We start from the raw sequence: 13,851 nt of genomic DNA, 5'->3' as shown, positions 1-13,851 counted from the left end.
TATCAAGTGAGATTATTCAACAATCAACATCTTTGCAAATGCATCAAATGTAGGCTTCTAGTAAGCACTTCCCATGGTCAATCTGTGAGTATTATAACTCAAAACAAAGGAAGCATACTCTAAAGGTTGTTAGAGTAAATAATTAATTTACTAATTATTTATTCTATGACTTAAGCATACTTAGGTAAATGCATTTATTTAATATTTTGTATTTAATGCATGTAGTGGTTAGTTGTTGACAACACGGGAGTTTGTTCCCTTCTAGCATGTTCCACCTTTTGTGGATATGTGCTGAATTGTCATCCTCATCTTCTACCACCTTCCAGCTTGTTCTACAAGCTTCCATGAGCTCTTTATAAGCGGGCTCTCTCATTGTAATATCATAAGGCATTGTGCATATTGTAAATACATTTTCTTCTTGTGTTTGCACATATTATCTCTGATCTCCATTTAGGGTTTTTCCCTTGCTCCACGCTCTTCTCTCCTTCGATTCTCTTTGACTGGTTTTCACATGCAGGTGATCTTGGGCGTCTTCGGAGTTAGCTTTCCTCAACTCCAACATGGTATCAGAGCCTTCCTGCTGCAACTTTGTTGAAGGATTTTTGAAGCCATAATTTGAAGTCACAAACCCTAGTTTGTTTATGCATTTTTTCTTCAAATCGAGGGAACAACAATTTTTAAGAGCACATTGGGGCTAAATAGACATCACCATTGGATCCGAAAGGCCATTTGCAGTCAGGATTCATATAAAGCTTTTTGTTTTTGGAGACAGAGCTCTGGGAGGCAAATTTTTTTTGTTGCAGGCCATTTCCATACGGATCGTACAGATTTTTGCACATTAATTTTTTTTAAAAAAATAGTTTTCTGTGCATCGCCGAGCGGCCACCCCTGCACCACCACGCGGCTGTCGTTGCGCAGCTCGCCGGCCATTGCCACCGGGCAGCGCCGTCGCAGAATTGCTGCAGCTCGACACTGCTTCTTTCCGGCACCTTTGCCGCGCTGTGTCAGTTTTCGCCACCACTGCGGCCGCTCCACCACCGCCTCATCAGCTTTGGGCTCAACTTTTCTACACAGTCAACAACGAGTCAACGCATGACACATGGCAGGTCTACCATGTGGCACATTTCCACGTGGCCCCTGCCACATCATCCGTACTTGCCACTTGGCCTTTTTTGCTACGACGGCTGACGAACCGTCAAATTTTTTCCCATCAAATGCTGATGTTTGCACTGCATCAACCAACCTTGCACATATCCTTTAGGGTCATTTTGGACCTACCTTCGGTTTTTTGGCCATAACTTGAGCATACAGACGTATTTTTCCAATCTGAAAGAAGCATCAAAAAGTTGGTTCCGAGATGGAGACTTTGGTGTAGGTATTTTTAGGTTTTGATGCATTTTTATTGCCTTTTTTAAGTTAAAGTTTGAAGTCCTATTTTTGACTCCGGCAAGCATATCTTTTGCATCCCATGCCCATTTTTTGAAAACTTTATATTTCTGGAAAGCTGGTTCTATTTACTTTTCAGAAATGTAGTCCTTTTTCTTAGTTTTTGGCCCATGCTCTTTCTATCATAGTTTTGGTTTTTTTGCTATATGGTGGATATTTTGAGTGTTTTAGGCCCGAGGATCATTTTCCTGGCATGGATTCTCTTATTTTTAGTTGTACTTTGTTTTGTTGCAGCTTGTTTTTAGTTTTGATCATTGTAGCTATCATTTTGAAGCACTTTTATTTATCGCACTGAGATAAAGTGCCACTTTTGCATTCTGGGAGTCATGAACGTTGTTTTGAGTCATTTGTACATGCACTATTTTCATAAAGCACCATGTGGGGGATAGTTGTTTGTTGTTTTAGGCATTCTCCCTTTGTCAAGTGAGTGTCCCTTCCACAACATTAGCCCCATGTAGAGTCAATTTGACTGTGTTTTTATAGGTGTTATGTACCTCTTTCCCTCTTGCGAAGTTCTTGGTTCATCTGCAGGAGACTTTGGCCCACCTTCTCAGTTGCTTGTCATCACACCCCATTTGCATTAAGGGGGGGTTATGTTGTTGTTCTAATGCATCCGTGGTTTGATAGTTCTATAGTGTGAACTATGTATTCAGTGGTTGATCCTATGTACAAGGTGATTGCAGTGGCTGGCTACCTATGCATTTCGGTGAGATGGATCATCTACCATATAGACATGCTCGGTTCGTGCCTTCTTCTTCCATGGAGGTTCTTTAGATTAGCAGTTTGGCAGATTTGCAACTTCTTCATGCTTCAGTGATGCTTCTTCATGATCACTCCCTATTCCTATTTTAGGGGACATTTCGCTAGTTGGAGGCTTCTTCAGTTCTTCACTAGGTTTACCTCTTTTTTGGGGAGGGTTTTTCCCATATGGTTTTCTCTCTTTCCCCGTTTTACATAGGTTGCATTTAGTTGCATTGTTCATGGGTACCTAACATGGCCTCGTTGTCGGGACCCATTCTGCATTCATCTTAGTTTTGTGAGCTTAAGGCATTTCTCTTAGTTGCACTTAAGGGGGGGTGTTAGAGTAAATAATTAATTTACTAATTATATATTCTATTACTTAAGCTTACTTAGGTAAATGCATTTATTTAATATTTTGTATTTAATGCATGTAGTGGTTAGTTGTTGACAACATGGGAGTTTGTTCCCTTCTAACATGTTCCACCTTTTGTGGATATGTGTTGAGTTGTCATCCTTATCTTCTACCACCTTCCAGCTTGTTCTACAAGCTTCCATGAGCTCTTTATAAGCGGGCTCTCTCATTGTAATATCATAAGGCATTGTGCATATTGTAAATATATTTTCTTCTTGTGTCTGCACATATTGTCTCTTATGTTCGTTTAGGGTTTTTCCCTTGCTCCACACTCTTCTCTCCTTGATTTCTCTTTAACAAGTTCTCGCGTGTAGGTGATCTTGATTGTCTTCAGATTTGGCTTTCATCAACTCCAACAAAGGTAGCCTCTTTAGGATATGATGCATCTACTTGTCATCCTTCATGGGATTTCCACAATCTTTAAGTAGTGCCCTATACTCATTGGCTTTGTTAATGTAATCCTGAATTGTGTCAAACTTCTTTGAATCCAAGAGAAGTAAATTGTCCTTAATCTGAAATCCCTTTTCCTCATCCACCTTACCATACAATGATTCAAGTTTGTCCCAAGCAGGTTTAGATTCCATGAAACTAGCAATATGGAAGAAGAGATCTCTATGTACACAACTCCTAATAATTTCTAAAGCTCGATTATCTATAATTTTCCAATCAATGAGTTCTTTAGCATCAGTGGGTTTGGGTATTGTAACATCAACATAAAGATTTAGACCTTTTGCCATTAATCTACTCCATATAATATCTTTCCATGTAGAATAATTGCGTGAAGTTAGAAGTGGAGCTTTAGGTGAACCCATGATGTAGAAAATGAAAAGAGCACATAAGAGAGACACAAAAAACAATACACCCCCCCCTCCCCCCAAAAAGAAGAAGAAGAAGAAGATGCTTTTGGTATTTTATATGTAGTGTGCGTACAATAGGCCACTTGTCAAAAAGGACAAAGTGGACTTCTAATTTTGCTTTTTACAGCTGCCTTTTGAGGTCCAAATCTGACACTACACACTATAGCGAAGATGTACAATAATTCTGAAAAGAAATGAAAGCAGTACAATGTAGAAAAAGCCCTAATTTTGAAAGTGAGATTTTTGTCCACATATCCCAAAATCTAACTACAGATCTGGAAAGTAGATGAAAAATAATGCACTTTCAAAAAAAATGGAACCTGTTTTCGTGTCCAGATGAGCCTGTACAGAGCATTTGAAGTTGCAAAATGTAGGATTGAATAGGTACAATCACTAAAAAATAAAAATTCTATATAATCCTTGCACCAAAACTAGAAAACAACACTACCACTGAAAAGTTTAGAAAATTCTACCCAATTTCAAAAAAAATTGCACTTGATTTGGAGTCCGGATGACCAAGTTATGGCCTCACAAAGTCAAGATGCCAAATCAAAAAGCAATTTGGAGAGGGGTCTGGGCAAAAAATCACTATCTTAAATTTTACGGTCAAATGGCCATTGCAATAGTTGAAAAATGACTAGGAATGATGGTCAGATGATTGTCAATTTTTTTCTGTGAAATGTTGATGTAGGCAAAAAATTAGCGTTGGCACAGGGACACTTGAGCAAGTTTCAAGGCCACCATACATCTTTAGAATTGTATATACTTGGTGTATGTCATAATGGGGGGGTCTTGATTACTCCATCCATCCATGGATCTTTCTTTTCATCTCTCCTTTGGGGGAGGGTTTTTTCCATGAGGTTTTCCCTCTTTCTCCACTTTATGAGAGATTGCATTTCATTATGTACATGGGTACCTAACATGGCCTAGTAGCCGGGACCCATCTTGCATTTTCATTCTAGTTTTTGTAAGCTTAAGGGCATTCCCCTAAGTTTCACTTAAGGGGGGGTGTTGGTGTAAATACGTATTTACTATTTACACTTACTTAAGTTTAGTTAGGTTAATGCATTATTTTATTATTTTATTTTGTGAGACACTTAGGAGTTTGTGTACCTTTTTGAGTTGTCATGTTGACAACACAGAAGTATGCAACTCTAATTTAGTACATGGTGTCTACAACACTAGAGTTTGCATCATTCATTGAGTTGTTATGTAGACAACACAATTATTTGCACTCCCTTTTTAGCATATACAACATTTATTTGCGTGTTACACCCTTGTAGGATTATCCTCTCATCATCGCACTTACTTTCGTGCTTAATGGAGGATAATCCATATCTGGTGGATATATGCTTGGTTGTATGACTTATCATGATGTTGATTCTTAGGCATTCTAGATACATCTTAGAGGCCTTTATATATAGGCACTGCACTTTCATTCGCATATTGAATTGAATACATTGTTATTTTGATCATACTCTTTCTGGTCTATAGTTGTGCTTGTGTTTGAGTTCTTAGTTCTTAGGTGAGAATTTACACTTAAGAATTTGGTATAGCTTTGATACCATGTAAGAATTTTGCTCAGGGCAAGATTCACCCAAGAACTTAGAACTCGAACACAAGCAGAACTGTAGACCAAAAAGGAGTATGATCAATATATCAAAGTATGTCCTCATAAATTACTCGGTATTGTATGTACAAACACATTAGGAGTGCCTGTATATAAAGGCCTCTTAGGAAGCACCTAGAATGTTTCTAGAAGGAACCAAGAGATAAGATAAGCATGGCAACTAAGCACACGTCTTATCTATCAGTATAGATGATAGGATAAGAATGATGAGGTATATCTCAAGTGGAGATGTTGTAGACACCATGTGCTTAATTAGTGTGCTAACTCCTATGTTGTAGACACCATGTGCATAAAAGAGGTGGGAACTCCTATGTTGTCAACATGACAACTCACAAGAGTGCATATACTCCTAGGTGACTAATAAATACATATTTAAATATTGGATTAACTTAAGTAAACTTAAGTAAGTGTAAATAATGAATAATTATTTACACCAACACCCCCCCTGTAAGTGCAACTTAGGGGAATGCACTTAAGTTCACAAGAACTAGGATGAAATGCATAATGGGTCCTGGCTATTAGGCCATGTTAGGTACCCATGTACATAATGAAATGCAATCTCTCATAAAGCGAAGAAAGAGGGAAAACCTCATGGGAAAAACCCTCCCCCAAAAAGAGAGATGAAAAGGAATGCATGGATGGATGGAGTAATCAAGACCCCCGCATTACAACATACATTGAGTATATACAAGAGAGAAATGGGAGAAGGAAAAAACCCCTTAAGAGAAAAAATTCCCCCCATAAAAGAGAAGAAGAAGGAGACAAGGTAGTACCCACCCCCCCCCAAATGTAAGGTGTCGACTAGTGAGAAATGCTCCAATGTAGAAGTTGATCCATTATCATTGAATGATGTTCCTCCCCTTTGGAAGAAAAAAATACAAGGGTACAAAGGAGATGCGTCCACTATATGGTGAAAGAATCTCAATGATGTAAGGTATCTTTGAAATCTATTAAAGTGTCCCCATGTCGATACTGATGATAGCTCCTTCCAAAACTGCTGAGAAGAAGTGCAAATCAAGCAAGGATGCATGTAGAACCTATTTCAAGAAACAAACAGTCTTCTCAAATGACAAAGAGACCTCCTATAGATGTTGTACATAAGTATCCACAATCATGCCAATCGATGAAGATTGATCATGTAGAGAATGGACATGAGGGTTAGAGTGGGCCCTCGCAACAATTGTAGAAGAATCATCCTCAGCAAAGAGAAGTGATAGATCATCAAAGAAGTCATCTAAATCTGTTGTGTGTGACTCCATGAACAAACCTAAAATGTCGGTCAAGAAGTCATCACCTAGAAGACAAAGTGTACCCTGTTGTGTTGAAGTACATGAATTAGTCATTGTGGCAAAAGATGAAGAATTCACCTAAAAAAGAAGACAAATATCATCAACAATATCTCCCAAATCTTCAATGTGAGACTCCACGAATAGGCCTACAATGGCGAAAAGGAAGTCGTCGCATGAACGTAAAGTAGGAAGACATAAAGGGTCCTGTTGCACTAAATCTAAAGCATTTATGGCTGAAACAGGATCAATGGGAGCAATAGGAGCATCTAGAGGTGTGATTGCATTTAGAGAGGATGTTGCTACAACTAGAGGTAAAAGATCTTTGGGAATGGAGGAATGTGTGGATCTCCACACGTCTCCCAAAGATGGATCCAAATATCATATAAATCTATTGATTTTAAGTCATCAAGTGAATCCATAACCTCCATATCCATAAAGAGAGAGTGCACAACAAAGGATGGAACATGTGTCCTCATCATATAAAAGTCCTCTTACATATGGTAGTGCATTATGCTAAGATATGTGATAACCAATTGAATCTATTCCTGATAGTTGTTTGGTGTCAAGATAATTAAATTTTCCTCTTCCATGATGTACTAATCAATGTAACCCCCAAAGATGCAAAAAACAATCAAAGAAACCCCCCCTAATGGATGATTTAGGTAGTTTATAGCCACTTGCCAATTTAGGACCTACTTATGAAAGTATTATTTCTATCCGCAAAACCTATAATCTAATTGTAGATCTAGAAAGTAGACAAAAAAATGCACTTTCAAAAAAAAGGGAACCTAATTATGTGTCTAGATGAGCACATACTAAGCATTTGAAGTGGCAAATATTGGGATTTACGAGTTATAGAAAAATTCAAAAAATAGAGATCTCAAACCACCTACACCAATGTGTAGATCATGAAATTCTACCCCAAAAGAAATAAAATTCCTCACAAAAAGGAGTCCGTATGAGGGAGATATCGTTGTTTGAAAATTGCTGCTGTAATTTTTTTTCTAAATCGCTGTCGTCGTGTCTCCAAAAATTAAATGGCTTTAGATTTTGCCTTAGATGTTTGATTTAGATGAAACAAAATCTGATTTGGGAGTTTTTTGACCTTCTAAATGTGATGCAAATATCTAATTTGCACCAACAACCACCAGTCTTCACCTACAAAAATCCTCTCCTATGGCTGATGGCCAAATTTTTTTTGGAGAATAATGCAAGTTCAAAAAAAATAGCAGAGATGTAGATGAAAAAAAGAAAATCTAAAAACTAAATGTACAGATGTGAAATGGTCATACCAATTCTACAAGTTGATCCTTTGAGTGCTGGTTTGCAAAAAGAAAAAACCTCAATTTTGATTATGCCTAGGGTAGGCGAAATTATAGTCAAATTTCACCGAATCGACATTCCAAATGCAATGGCAAGGTCAGATCTGGCTCTAGATGCTTCCAATTTTTTTGGTACTCTAAATTTAGGCCAAGTTGCTAAAGCAAGAGGATGGTCTTGAATGGTTATATGAATAGAAATTCTCCAAGCTCTGATACCATGTAAGAATTTGGTATAGCTTTGATACCATGTAAGAATTTGCCTTGGGGAAAGATTCACCCAAGAACTTAGAACTCGAACACAAGCACAACTGTAGACCAAAAAGAGTATGATCAGAATAACAATGTATTCAATTCAATATCTAAGAATTTGAAATATTTTGCCCTAAGATTCTAGTTTGGGAGATATCTTGCACTATGATTAAACATATTTGAAATAAAGATATATTATACTATTAATGATTAAATAAAGAATAATATAAATTAGTATAATAAATAATAATCAAATATTATTATTATACATATTAATTGATACGATTTAATATCAATTTTGAATAGAGGAACAATCTATTTATAAATAAATATAGTAAATAAAAATTATTAATAGCTAATTGATTTAATTGTGAAGAGTCATGCATGATGGAAAATTAGATATAAGTGTTAGGAAGAAATGTCATTTAAAGGGGGGGGGAATATTGGAATTGGGTCTGACATTATAGAATGGAGGAATATATAAGATGAAAATGAAATATATTAGAAGATGGTCTAGAAAAGAATTTTGCCCTAAGGAAAATTCTTACATGGTAAAAGATTTGTACATTTAATTTTCAGATCTGCATTTTTTAGATCTACATCTCTACAATTTTTTTTGGATCTACATTATTTTTCTGAAAAAATTAGGCATTAGGCTTATAGGAGAGATTTTTTGCAGGTGAAGATTGAAGTTTGCTGGTGCAAATTAGATATTTGCATCACATTTAAAAGGTCAAAAAAATCCCAAATCAGATTTTGTTTCATCCAAATTAGACATTTGAGGCAATTCAAAGCTTGGAGAATTTCTCTTCACATAGCTGTTTGAGACTATTTTTGCTTCAGCACCTTGGCCTAAATCTAGAGTATTGCATAAATTGGGAGTGTCTAGAGCTAGAATGGATCTCGCTATTGTGTTCGAAACGTCAATTCGGTGCAAATCGATTATAAATACGGCTACCTTAGCCCAAAGTCGATTGTGAAGCAAATTTTTTTTTGCAAATCGGCACCTGGAGGCCCTGATTTGCAACACGTGTATGATATTTTAAACCTGCAATTTCATTCAATTTAGATTTGTTACATTCTCTGCATTTTTTAAATTATGCTATTTTTGGAATTTTTTTGCCCTTCGGGCAGCAGAGAATTTTTTTTGCACAAGTACCGAGCAGTCACACCCTGACCCTACGCAATGAATATTCTGAAGAATATTCGAACTTGGTAGACAAAGCATACTGGTGGCCTTCCTTACTCTGGCATTCAAATCTGACCACTCACCGCATAATCTATCGGTGGCTGTAATAAATCTGACAACATCACCAGACTGAACATTTCCAACGGCCAATTCTCCACACTGGCCAAGCAACCCATACTATCAGATTTGTTTGCTTCACGTCTATAGGTGTAGTCTTTTTAACACTTCGTAGAGTATAAATCCAATGAATGTGGGGGTTAAAGACATAGCTTCTGCCACCATTTGAACATTTTGACGTGACCCCCCATAACTTTAGCGTCGACTGCCAGATTCCAGACTTGTGCATAGACTTCCAACAATGCCACACGACATGTCCTAAGTAGCACCATGTAGTCCCGTCCAAAGGCTCAGCATCAACACGTGGTACTTTGTAGTGCCATCATACGAGTGACTCAGTAAGTAGCCCCATGGACAACACATCAACACTGGTCACCTACCACATAAACAGAGTTGCCCATGTTAGCTTCAAACACTGCCACGCAACCTAATTACATTCTACCACGTATCCTCATTAACATGTTGTTCCATATAGCTAACTCATCAATTTCATACCACCACGTGTCACATCTATACAATCTGTACGATCCAATTAGCTGCCACATCACCCTAGGAGACTTTTTTTGCTAATGTCAACTGAACATGAGGTTAAATTTGACAGCTATTTGACCATCATTTCTAGGCATTTTATAACTACTATGATAGTCGTAGGACCGTCAAATTTAACCACATCTTTTGCTAATGCAACCCCTCTCTAGATTGATTTTTGATTTCATAGCCTGACTTTGTGAGCCCATAACTTGATCATTCAAACTCCAAATTAGGTGCAATTTTTTTGGATTTTGGGTAAAATTTTCTAAACTTTTTAGTGGTGGTGTTCTTTTTTGGTTTTGGTGAAAGGATTTTTCAAAAATTGTATTTTTTGGCAACTATACCTATTCAATCCTGCATTTTGCAACTTTAAATGCTTAGTACGGGCTCATTTGGACACATAATTAGGTTCCATTTTTTTTTGAAAGTGCATTTTTTTTTGTCTACTTTCTAGATCTGCAATTAGATTATAGGTTCTGTGGACAAAAATATTGCTTTCAAAAATAGGCCCTAAATTGGCTATTGTACACACACTACCTATAAAGTGCCTAAATTATACATTAGTGGGGGCGGGGTGGGGGGAGGGTGGGTTTCTTTGATTTTTTTTTGCATCTTTGGGGGTTACATTGATTAGTCCATCATGGAAGAGAATGATTTAATTATCTTGACACCAGATAACTATCAGGAATGGAATCGATTGGCTATCAAATATCTCAGTCAGCATAATGCACTACCATATGCGAGAGGGCTTTTATACGATCAGGACACATGTTCCATCCTTTATCGTGCACTATTTCTCTTTATGGATATGGAGGTTATGGATTCACTTGATGATTTGAACTCAAAAGATTTATATGATATTTGGATCCATCTTTGGGAGACGTATGGAGATCTACACATTCCTCCATTCCCCATAGATCTTTTACCTCTAGTTGTAGCTACATCCTCTTCAGATGACAGTACACCTCATGATGCTCTTGTTGCTCCTATTGATCTTGTTTCAACCATAGATGCTTTAGATTTAGTGCAGTAGGACATTTCATGTCTTCCTACTTTACCTTCATGCGATGACTTCCTACTAGACATTGCACAGTTATTCATGGAGTCTCACATTGAAGATGTGGGGGACATCTTAAATGATATTTGTCTTCTAAGGTAAATTCTTCATCTATTGCCACAGTGATTGATTCATGTACTTTCGCACAGTAGGTTACACTTTGTCTTCTAGGTGATGACTTCTTGTCAAACATTTTAGCTCTATTCATAGAGTCACACATAACAGATTTGGAGGACTTGTTTGATGATATATCACTTCTCTTTGCTAAGGACGATCCTTCAATAGTTGTTGTGAGAGCTCACTCTGACCCTCATGTCTATTCTCTACATGATTAGTCTTTACAGGCTGATGTGATTGTGGATCCTTATGTACAACAGTTGTAGGAGGTCTCTCTATCATTTGAGGAGACTATTGGTTCTTTGAAATAGGTTCTACAACAATCCTCACTAGACCTGCACTTCTTCTCAATTTTTTTGGAAGGAGCCACCATTAGTATTGACATAGAGATAGTTGAGTAGGTTTCAGAGATACCTTTCATCATCGAGATTCTTTCCACGCCTAGGGGAAGCATCTCACCAGTACCTCTACCATTGTTTCTTCTAAAGGGGAGGAACATCATTCAACAATCATGGTTCAACTTCTACCTTGGAGAATTTCTCAATGATCGACACACTACATTTAGAGGGGGGGGGGACTACCTCGTCTCCTTCTTCTTCTCTTTTATGGGGATTCACTCTTGTATATACTTGATGTATGTTGTAATAGGGGGGTCTTGATTACTCCATCCATCCATGCATCCTATTTTCATCTCTCTCTTTTTGGTAGGGTTTTTCCCATGAGGTTTTCCCTCTTTCTCCACTTTATGAGAGATTGCATTTTATTATGCACATGGGTACCTAACATGGCCTAGTAGCCAGGACCCATTATGCATTTCATCCTAGTTTTTGTAAGCTTAAGAGCATTCCCCTAAGTTGCACTTAAGGGGGGGTGTTAGTGTAAATTAGTATTTACTATTTACACTTACTTAAGTTTACTTGGGTTAATGCATTATTTTAACATTTATTTATTAGTCACCTAGGAGTATGTGCACTCTTGTGAGTTTTCATGTTGACAACACAAGAGTTTACAGCTCATTTATGCACATGGTGTCTACAACATAGGAGTTAGCACATTATTTGAGCACATGGTGTCTACAACATCTCCACACATGGGACACCTTGTCATGCTTATCCTCTCATTTTTGCACGTACATCAATGCACAATGGAGGACATGTGCTTAGTTGTCAAGCTTATCTCCTGGCACCTTTTTTGGTAAACATATTTGTTCTTTGGATTTGACCCTTAAATACCCAAAGTTTTTGAACAATATCTGATTACAATAGTTGAAAATCCCTCTGTAGATGAATGGATTTTTCTTTGAATTAATAGGTGTAGCTCTCTATGATAGATTTTCAGTGAATTATGTTTATTCCTATCATCTAATTGGGGGCATGTTCTTCACTTGAGAATAATAGAGGTATAACCAAGCTAGACTTAGGCAAGATCTAACTCAGGCAAACAAAAGTTTTTAATAATCTATTTGGTTTTATGCATCCACACATGTTATGAATTCACAAAACTTCCCATGAGCTAAACTACAAGAACTAAAATCTATACTTATTTTCTAAATTGATAACATTTAAAATTCCTTTCAGAATGAACAATGACAATACTTATTGCGTTCGTTTGTTGTATAACAAATAGGGGAAGCAAAACTCTATTTCTTCCTCGTTCCAATTCAAACCATAAGAGAAAGATACAAACTTAAAGCTAACTAGAACATAAAATAATCAATATAAAATACTCCTGATTGTCTCTGCAACAAGATGTATTTCACACCAAAATTTTTGTCAACTTCCTATTAATCATTCAACTTCATACATATAGAGTTTAAGAGATGACCTTTACAATATGAATTTTAATCGTTTCATCTTCTGAGTATGACAAATGGTAAGATGCCAATTTTTTGCATTACAAAATTTACAAAATTTGCAAAATTTACAACAAAAAATAAAAGGGGGGCATCAGCTGAATCACTTGGACTGCTTTCCTTTTTTAGTTTTTGCTCTATATGCTTTAGCAACAACTATAATTGGAATCAATTCTTCATGATTAGGCACATGTACATTAGTGAATCTTAAGAGCCACTTTGAATGCTCTCGAGCTAGCTTCTTTACTGCATTTAGTTGACTTGTCAATTCTTCAGCAACCATGTGTATGCATCCACCAAGCGTTTGTAGCTTTATCGCTTTGTTTTGACTACTTGAAGCCATCCTGATAGGTTACTCAAGTACATGGAGAAGTTTTTCTTCATTACTTCCACTCCAATAAGAGCTTTCCTGACCGCTAGTTTGTGGATCCGTGCGTAATCCTTTCATCAATTCAAATGCCCCGTCTTGAGTTCTCTTCACTTTATCTTCTGTTTCCTTGAGTCCTTCTTTAGCTTCTTGAATCATCTCTAGCTTGAATTTCATACCCTGAAGCCATTCAAACAGAGGCTCAGTTCCTTTCTTCAAAATTTTCACTTCAACTGCCTCCTTTGCCTTCATCTAGATGATCCTTTTTAGGAGGAAAATGCACTCATCACATCTTGCCTTCACCACAACCAAAGTTTTGTGATTGGATATGATATTATCCTTCTCAATTTCCAATCGAAGGATAACATTTCCAATTTGATCGATCAAAGAAACTCCATCTGCATTGAGTTTCTCAATCCATTCTTTTCCAATCTAGCCAAAATGCCTATCTTTTTGAAGCTATGAGACAAAAGCTTGCACTTCTATTGTAGGGTTCTCAGTAGTGGGCAGACCAGTAATGATAGCCAATGGAACAACTAACTGCCTGATAATTTTTTTCAATTCTTCTATCTTAGCCTTCATCCTAATTTGAGGCTCTCCAATTGTTCTTCTATTACCTCATTACTTGATCTCCATAGGCCTACCTTTGTATCATGTCTAGCCTCTCCAAGATCA

This window comes from Cupressus sempervirens, chromosome 11 (assembly GCF_028749045.1).
Source record: "Cupressus sempervirens isolate cs-2001-9-10 chromosome 11, ASM2874904v1, whole genome shotgun sequence".
NCBI lineage: Eukaryota > Viridiplantae > Streptophyta > Pinopsida > Cupressales > Cupressaceae > Cupressus > Cupressus sempervirens.
Note: the sequence above shows the minus strand (reverse complement) of the source record.